The 9,455-nt window shown below is 38.9% G+C and overlaps 1 protein-coding gene across 2 annotated transcripts in view; it reads right to left on the reverse strand.

The window, feature by feature from the left end:
- LOC116702804 (oxysterol-binding protein-related protein 7) overlaps positions 1-8,262 on the reverse strand; it is a 31,833-nt gene extending 23,571 nt beyond the window's left edge. For both annotated transcript variants that reach the window (XM_032537272.1, XM_032537270.1), the window contains exon 1: positions 8,138-8,262. The gene's annotated coding sequence lies outside the window, so the exon portion shown is untranslated. The remainder of the gene's footprint in view (positions 1-8,137) is intronic.
- Between the last annotated feature and the right edge of the window lie 1,193 nt (positions 8,263-9,455).

A 9,455-nucleotide genomic window follows, 5' to 3' on the forward strand; every position in this document is an offset into this window, starting at 1 on the left:
ATCACTTGCTTGCTTTGCTAAGGCAAATTGCTAACCGTTAAAGTTGATTTGCACAACACTCCCACATTTCTCTGCCTTGAGTGAACTTAATGCATGTCTACAGTTTTATCCATTAGCAGAGAATTTAGTGTGATGTCAGTGCAAAACACTACTAGTTTTCTGATGACTCTGCAGTTGTTGGGTGTATAAGGGATGGACAGGAGGGGGAGTACAGGGCACTGGTGGGTGACTTTGTGGAGTGGTCTGGTAAGAACTGCCTGCTGCTGAACGTAGATAAGACCAGAGAGATGGTGATCGACTTCAGGAGGAAGGGAACGGCTCCGCAGCCCCTTTGCATCCTGGGAGGTGACGTGGACATGGTGGAGGATTACAGATACCTAGGTGTCAACATCGACAGCAGGCTGAACTGGAAGATCAACAGCACTGCTGTTTACAAGAAGGGGATGAGCAGACTATTTCCTGAGGAAGCTGAGATCCTTCAACGTGTGCAGCAGGATGTTGGAGATCTTCTACCAGTCTGTTGTGGCCAGCGCTCTGTTCTCCTCCCCACTGCTGGGGCACACATCGGAGCCAGCGATAAAAACAGACTGAACAAACTGATCAGGAAGGCTGGCTCCGTGATCGCTTTTGAAGCTGTGGTGGAGAGGAGGTCACTGAACAACTGTTCTATCATGGATAACCCGACCACCCTCTCCACCCCACACTGGTCCAACAGAGGAGCAGCTTCTCTAAGAGGCTCCGACAGCTTCGATGCCCACGGACCGCTACAGAAAATCATTCATTCCACAAGCAATAACACTCTTTAACATGTCATCTCTGGGTGGTAGATGAGACTTTTGGACACCACACTACTGCACTAATGCAACCTGGTCATTTGGTTTATTTACATTTACATTTTAGCATATTATTTAAGCATTTGCACATTTTTGTTCCCCCATCCTGTACATATCCAAATATTTGTTATTTTTACTTTATTCGTATTATTTCATGTATATTGTATGTATGTATATTTTTCCAAGTATTTCATTTATATTTATATTTTGTGCTTTGTGACTGTTTTTGCTGCTGTAACACAGGAATTTCCCATTTTTCTTGGGATCAATAAACATCTATCTATCTACTTGCTTTGGAGACAGCGCTACATGCTTTACATAGGATACCGTCCTGTATCACACGCTAGGGAAAACCCAAAAGCTGATTCACCTTCGAGCTGATAACGAGCAGAAGTTTCTTAAATCATGTGTTCATGTTGTACCCATTCATTATTGAATTGGTCCTGTATTATTGTAATTATTTGTAATTAATTCCTGTCCATGCTCTAATGCATGGTTGTTGGTTATGAAACGGGACACAAAAATGTGAGGGAAGGGTTACTGGCCAACAGGCATTAGACTGGTCTGGAATATCAGAACAGCTGAAGTTTGTTTGTGGTCTTGTCTCATTTTTAGTTTTACACATTTGAGTGCCTTTTTATGCGTGCACTTTATGGTTCTAATAGTTGGTTCTGTTATATATTTTATGTATATTTTGCCTGTTATGTTTAATTTATTGGGCAATAAAAACAGACTTGTTAAAATGTTTTTCTGATCAATGACATTCAAAAAGGTGATAACTGAAACAGATATACAACACACCATGTGTTTGTATACACATATGTATTGCAAACAGACCTAAGTACTACACAGATAAGAAAATCTGCCTCTGCACCACCAAAGTGAACATGGAATAACTAAAATATAATTGCATATGACACTGTTGTCAAAACCCACGCAATTGACATATAGACACACACGGAATCTTGGAAGTTTGTGATCAATACTGTATGGTGATGTAACCAAGTAGTGTCCCATTTCATAGGGGTATGTTTTCACCCCTAGCCCTTACCACTTGGTTTCAAGGGCCAAGGGCTAGGGGTCAGGGGTAGGGGTAAGATGGAGATGGGATTCAGTCTAAGTCAACTGGGTTTTGCCCAAGTAGCAGCCACCAATGCTGAATGCTAACCAAGTGAGCTTGAGTAAAAACAAAAACAAAAAAAAGTTTGAGTTCAGGGTTGTCCTGCAAAACGAACCAGGTTCATGTGAAATTTTTGCCAGAGACCCTTTGTACATCCCTGTCACAATGCTGTGCAGTCATTGAAATTAATCAGGGCTGCATATTTTCAGGCATTAATAGCCTCATTCTGAACAAGGCCCACAATCTGCTACCTTGAACAAAAACTGGCCATTTAAAAAAAAAAAAAATGACCAAAGCAGTTTAAGATTACAGGGAAAGGGCAAGAAGAGGAGACACCAGCTACCAGATGGCAACTGCTGCAACAAAAATCTGATGAAAGTTGTTTAAAATTTACTTTGTTAATGAAATTTACAATTACAACAAATTTACCATTTTAATTATACACCAGGTTCTGTTATTTGTTGCAGCATAAAAATGCAGTGTCATAGAAGTCTGATCAGTTGTAGCACTACAAGATATTCAATAAATAGGTGTGTGTTGGTCCAGTAAATGTACATTAACAGTATCCCCGTGTGTCTCCAGGAGCCCTCCTCTCTGAACAGTAATAAATTGAGACATTCTACATGATGGCGGGCAAGCCAGACCAGTGTCGCGTTACCTAAGGAACCATGACATAAGGCAAATAATGGATACCATGGTACAACCTGACCAAACTAAATACAAGAGATAGATAGATAGATAGATAGATAGATAGATAGATAGATAGATAGATAGATAGATAGATAGATGCAGCATTAGGGCAGCGCGGTCCCAAACTATTTCTTCTTTCACATTTATGTCTATGTGATGTTAACTCAGACAGGGCTGCAACCTTACCAGACTGGTTCTCTCTCGCCCTCTATCCTTTTACTGCCTCCTCATTCCAGGAATGTACCAGAGCAACATGCACAGGCTGTTTGTCCAGATGTGACTGATCCCTTTAAGTTTGCTACAGTTTTAGGTGTGTTTTTTTGAAGAATGGAAAGTCAGGTGTTTAATGCAGTCAAAATCTGTAGTCTCTGGACCTCGTTCTTTGTTGCATGTCATTCCCCCTCTCTCCCCTTGCTCGTCTTCAGCTGTCCTGTGAATAAAGGCCTAAAATGCCCCAAAAATAATCTTTAAAAAAACTAACCAAAAAACCTGTAGTCTCTTCTCAGCAAAGACAAGCAACACAACTGGCAATATGAATTCCCAAAGGACCTGATGATATCCATACAGTATAAAAGAGACAGGAGAAGTCTGTCATGAACTTGTTTTAGGGTTTTTGTGACCATCTCATAGCCAACACCACACAAAGGATGCAGCGGTTAACCGATTTCACTATTAACCATGCTTTAAATGGTCACTGTTAATTAATCATAAAGGCTCTGCTACACAAAGTGTTCACTGACTGCACGTTATGTGTAGCTGTGTGTGCATTTTTTAAAACCTTAACATTCGCGCACACGCACGCCGGTCACTGCAAGTATTGACTGTCAGAGTGATGTACAATGGCTCCCTGTGGTGGGATAACTTAATGCATCATTTTTTAACGTTACATAAAGTTAGCAAACACCAAGAAAACAGAGCACAGCCAGCCCCTGACCACACAACGGCTGCAACGGGGAATACAACCAAAGTTGGTAAGCTTGCTAGCAACTTTGTTTATTACCATTGTTGTTGAGTGTTTGTTAGCTTGTTAACGTTACCAGTTAGCCAAAGTCAGGAGCATACGTTTGCATTTACAGCGATTGCACCGATGATACCGCTACGTTTAGAGGAAAAACTCTGCAACAGCTTAAACATGTCACTGACGCTACCACTTACCATTATCTCTTTCAAACACTATTGGACAAAAGGCTGCAAAGTAGGCCTGCACAATTATGGGAGAAAAAAAACTGACGTTGCAATATTTTTTGCCCTGCGATATACATTGCGATATGAAAAAAGAAAAAGTAATTTTAAAAGATGACAAATAGCTCTATTTTGAAATAAATCATTAACTTTAATGTTTTACAAACACCAAAGTAAGTAAGCACTGTTAGGTAGAAATACTCTGGTTGACTAGCATGACACCATTGTATTCATATAATAATCAATCCAGGCTAAATTGTGTGACAATGACTGCATGTTGCTTCCTCTAAAGGTTGTGGTTGACTAGCGGGACCAGCTTGCTTGTTTGATAAATTGATCAGACCTGCATGTCACGCGCGCTAGCAAGTCTCCAAGAACAATAAAAACGTGTAATTTCTGTTAGATCAGACAGACTTCTGTAGTAGATTAGTGCAACGTTTCCAGTGTTGTGGCTCCAAACAGTAACATTAGTTGGGACAGACAGACCCCTCGGTTCTTTAAGCTAACTATATTAGCTTTAGCCTGGCTGGTAGCAGATTTCTATGGGGGAAAATTGCCGGGAGACAATGTGATTATGTCGCATTAATCAGGTGATTTAGTTCGTATTTGCTCACTTCCCATAACAAACCCCGTCGGACTAATACACACGCTCACATGGCTACCTGTCTGAAAGGGGAAGGGTCGGCTGGTAATCAAGTAAAAGGAGAAAGTTTACTTTTCTATCAAGCAGCTAAAAAGGATTAGTGTCAACATCGCAACGTCCTGCGATGTGACTATCACGCATGCGCACATCGCGATGTCGATGCTAAAATACTAAGGGTGCTCCGATTGATCGGTCACTGATCGTTATCGGCCGATAAAGGCTTTAAATAGTTTGATCGGTGGTCTCCATAAAAGGCCGATCAGATGGGCCGATGAGACGCACTACTCGTGAGGAAAAAAAAACTCTCAAACGGTGTTTGCACATGTTGTCACCCTAATGAAGGACAAAATCACATCAATCAGCTTCACAAGTGACATTTGGAGTTCAAATGTATGTCCCATGTCGAGCCTAGCTGCGCAGTTCATTAATCAGAACTTTGAGTTAAAAAGAGAATTTTCGGGGTCACACCGCGGAGGCTCTTGCTGCCTCATTCAGCGACATATTTCGCGCATGGGGAATCCCGAAAGCAAAAGTGCATTATTCTAACGGATAATGCCAAGAACATGGTAAAGGCCATGAGGGATGCAGATCTACTCAGCCTGCCGTGCATGGCTCATACACTGCAGCTTGCCGTTGCCGACGGAGTTTTATTACAACGCATCGCTGATACATCCTGTGGAACGCATTGTCGGTCTTTTTTTTTTTTTCGACAAGACAATAAAAGTCATTTGCCTGCTCTTGCACAAGCAGCACGAGTCTACCTCTGTGCACCATGCACAAGTGGAGATTGTGAGCGACGTTTAAGCACAACAGGGAATATTGTGGATGAGAAGAGGAACAAGCTGTCTGCCGAAAAAGCAGAGATGCTTATATTTCTTAAGAAAAATCTGCCATTGATGCTTAACAAGTAAGCTTTAAGAGATATGGCTTTACTAATCTCTATTTTGTTTTCTTTGCTCTGCACTGTAATTACACTGTAAGTTTGTGTAAATTGACAATGACAGTTTTTTGTAATTTATTTCAAAAAAAGCTTATTTGTTAAGCTCTAAACTGTTTAAGATGTTTCTAACGAAGCAGAATGTTGAAAGTTTCTGTCATAAAAGTAAACAGTTAACAATTCACAGTACACTATCGTCTGTTAATTTTAATACATATACATTGTTGTTAAGACTATAAAAATGTAATATAGACATGATAAATAGAAGGCTTCAAATAGACCCAGTGATCGGTGATCGGTATCAACCAATACTGCTTTCACCAATCGGTGATCGGCCCCAAAAATCTTGATCGGAGCACCCTTATAAAATACAATATCGTTCAGCCCTACTGCAAAGACATCTCTCAATCGCATTTATTCCTTGCTTCCTATGCAACATGCTGTGCAATTTTTTTTTTATTTTTTTTTAAGTATTGAAAAAAAAGTATTGTTTTGGTAGTTAGTATTGTAGCTCCACCAGTATCAAAACTTCAAATGCCCAGCCCTACCAGGCATCTCCAACCCTTGTCCACAGAATAAACTTTGAAGCCTAAAGAACAACAAACACATTCACGGTCAGGGTTTTACAGAGTAAAATTTAAGACTGAGACCAATAAAGACCTAAATTTAAGCCCTATATCACAACATTAAAAAAAACGGCGAGGTCAGAGTTGGGAAACATCTAAAACAATTCTGATTTCCTCATTTGCATTATAGGACGTTTGTCCTGACACCCTTTTTTGCCATTAGAATATACTAACAATTACTTCAATTGCAATTATACGACAAAAAACAAGAACCTACAAAAAGGGCATTTTACAATAAAATTGAATCCACCACTAACTTACCAACTGTAATTTGCTGCTTCTCCAACAACCCTGAGTCTGTAACTGCAGGCTGTTGGATGTTCCAGTCTTGGAATTATTTCCAGTGAAATACTGCCACACTTTAACATTACAGTTTAGTTTCAGCATTTAACCATATTAAATCAGCTACTGGCTAACGTTACTTGCTGTGAAGTGTAATGTTAACTAGCATTACATGCAGCAATGCTTCTGTTACCGGTGATGTCTGTTTTAGAGACCAGAGAGCAGCGCAGGTATTTCAGTGGCACCAAAATGAAGCACCGAAATCCACATTTTAACAAGAATTAGAAGTAGCGTAACATGGATGTAAGAAAATGAAGACCAGTTTAAAACTAGCAAAAATGAGCAAATGTACACTTTTCAAGGCCTTAAAACTTTGATTTAGAAATTCAAGACCCCGCGGAAACCCTACAGTACACAGTCTTGAGAAATACACACAAATCACAGCTTTGTAGATTGAAGCCTCTGATGCTTTGGTGCAATGCTCTTTAAAAAAGGCAAATAGCCAACTTATGGAGCTGGAACAGCGACAAGTTTTGGAACTGAAAAAGTAACAGTCGCTTCCAAAAAGGTTCACCTAAAAATAAAACCGATTACAATTTATTTTGCATTTTGATTTTTTTCTTATAACAATATTCCAATTTTTTTTCCTCCATGTCACTTATTTTACGCTGACAGTTGACATATGTCAATCACTCCCTCACTGCCCCTCTGATGAAAGTAAAAGTAAGTTAACCACCTTCAGTGACAGAAAGTTGAAACTGACAAAATAAAAAAAATGGATATAACGGACTGGAAAAATGGATAAGATTATAAAATGATCTTCAATGCCCGTTTTATATTTTAGTAACATTTTATTTCAAGACAACTGTCACTGTTCTAGCTCCATATATAAGCAAGTGTAAAACCCAGAAAACTAACCACTTGAATGTATCACATTTGCACAGGAAAAAAAAAAAAAAAAAAAGTTTTCAAGTTGCACCTCTTTTACCTCGTCTAAACAAAGATGGCAGCCATAAATGCACACGTCTCCCTAAATCAAACTATTTGGACATAGTCGTCTTTTTATACATTGATTGAAATGTGTAATTTCCAGTGACTGATTAGAAAGCACAGCCGAGAAACTTGAGAAATTGGTTAAAGTGTTTATTTTCGGGCATTTTAAGTTTCTAGAAATACTTTCAGATTGATTATACCGTTTAACCACCATCTGGGTTTAGAAAAAATGTACCAAGTAGGCCTGGGTGTTAGTAAAAAAATATATAGAGATGTTAGCTTATCTTATAATGCAGGTTAACAAACAAAACGGGGTAATACTAAAACTCAGAATTCAGAGGCAGCGGAAAAATCTGCCGTACAAGACGACACTCCCAACCGGCTTTTAGTGAACAGAAAAGGGATTTAGTGTGCCGGTAGGAGGCTTAATAAAACAGGTTTGTTTTAGGCGAACAACACCCCAAACACCGCCATAGAAACGGCGTGAAAAACACTGACACATTTCATATTGTCCATAAGATTTACATATGTCTGACATAGTCACCTCTTAAAACAATTGGCATTAGGCTAGTTTCAGACGGGAAAGAAACGTAAAACGCCAACATGTCAGTCCCAATTAAAAAGAAAGGTAGGCTAGAAACACTCGCCATCTTATTTTACTTGCAAACTAAATGAAGCGCAGGCTATCTATCAGGCGTGAAAACCAAAAAACCTATGCCCAAACCACCAAATTATCTCTTTTCTCTCGCTTACAAAGAAAAACCGTATTAAACATTTAACTTCGCTTAAAGTAAAAATGATGTTGTGATTAATTTCTGAAAAATAACTCACCTGTTTTTATTGCAATTTAACGTGTTAGCGGCCTATCGACTGGAAACCACCGGCTGACCTGATGAAACCCTCTCCGGACTCGTGTGTTGCCGCCCTCGTTCTGCTATGCTACCTCTGAGTGCGCGTGGCACAGATGACAGTTTGGCAGGTGCACTAGCAGGGCAGGTGCATCATGGGAACATCTTTTCTTTTCTTTCTTTTTTTACACAAATTTTGGAATTCACATTTACAACTGGGGAACACTATTAGCCTACATTGTCAACAATTATAACAATGAGCATCGGAGTTTGAATAAAAAAACACACATTGAACACTCATAATAGGGTAGAACTAAGGCAAAGGAAAAGGCAAAACAGTAAATGACGGTTAAAATAAGACAAAATCAGACCAAGATGTTTTCAGATCATATTTCTGATTGCATCATCTTCCGTGTTTCTGAATCTACATACACTAATGATATTCTGTAAGAACTATGATTTTCTCTTTCATTGAAGTTGTACTAATATTAAATGTTAAATTGTGGCAACTTCTGCTACAGGATTGATTTCACATCATAAGCCATTCATGTAGAGACAAATGGCCTTTCTGTAAGACAGATAAATATAAAAAGAAGTGATATAATCACTGTTCAGCTTGCTTTGGATTTTTTTATTTATTGATTGCTTTATGTGAACACAATTACGGTGGCCAATGTACACCTGTAAAGTCTAATGCAATCCATAGGTTTTTAAAGTCAGTGATTGTTTATTATTATTTATTTATTTTACTACTCAATATGTTGTTATCCAATCAATCACTGGTCCTCAGCTGATGATCCTCAGCTGATGGCCCTGCATCTAACTGAATGGGCACCAGCGGAGGTGTGTAAGGCCTGGAGCCTAGCAGGATCAACACCTACCTGTTCAAACTAAATAGTGAAGTAAAAAGTACTATATACTCCAACAATACTCTGCACTGTTGCTTGCTCTGGAGGAAACTACCAGAACTGTTGGGTCCTTGTAAATCATGGAGTGTGGTCTAGACCTACAATATAAGTGTCTCGAGACAACACTAATAAATAAAATTGAATTGAATTGAATTATATTGGCTTCCAAAATGTGGATCATAAGTATAAAGTAACATTAAATAGAAAGTAAAGTACAAGTACCTCTAAAGCATACAGCAAAGATAGTTTTACATACTTGATAAAGGCCAGTTTTCTGCACATTTATGACAAACAACTGGTATTAGATGACACCACACTCCTAAATGTTTTTTTTACTAAGGCCTAAAAACTCACATTTTTATTTTTTTCTCCACTTTGATTTGGAAAAAGCAA

The sequence above is a fragment of the Etheostoma spectabile genome, chromosome 15 (assembly GCF_008692095.1).
Source record: "Etheostoma spectabile isolate EspeVRDwgs_2016 chromosome 15, UIUC_Espe_1.0, whole genome shotgun sequence".
Classification (NCBI taxonomy): domain Eukaryota; kingdom Metazoa; phylum Chordata; class Actinopteri; order Perciformes; family Percidae; genus Etheostoma; species Etheostoma spectabile.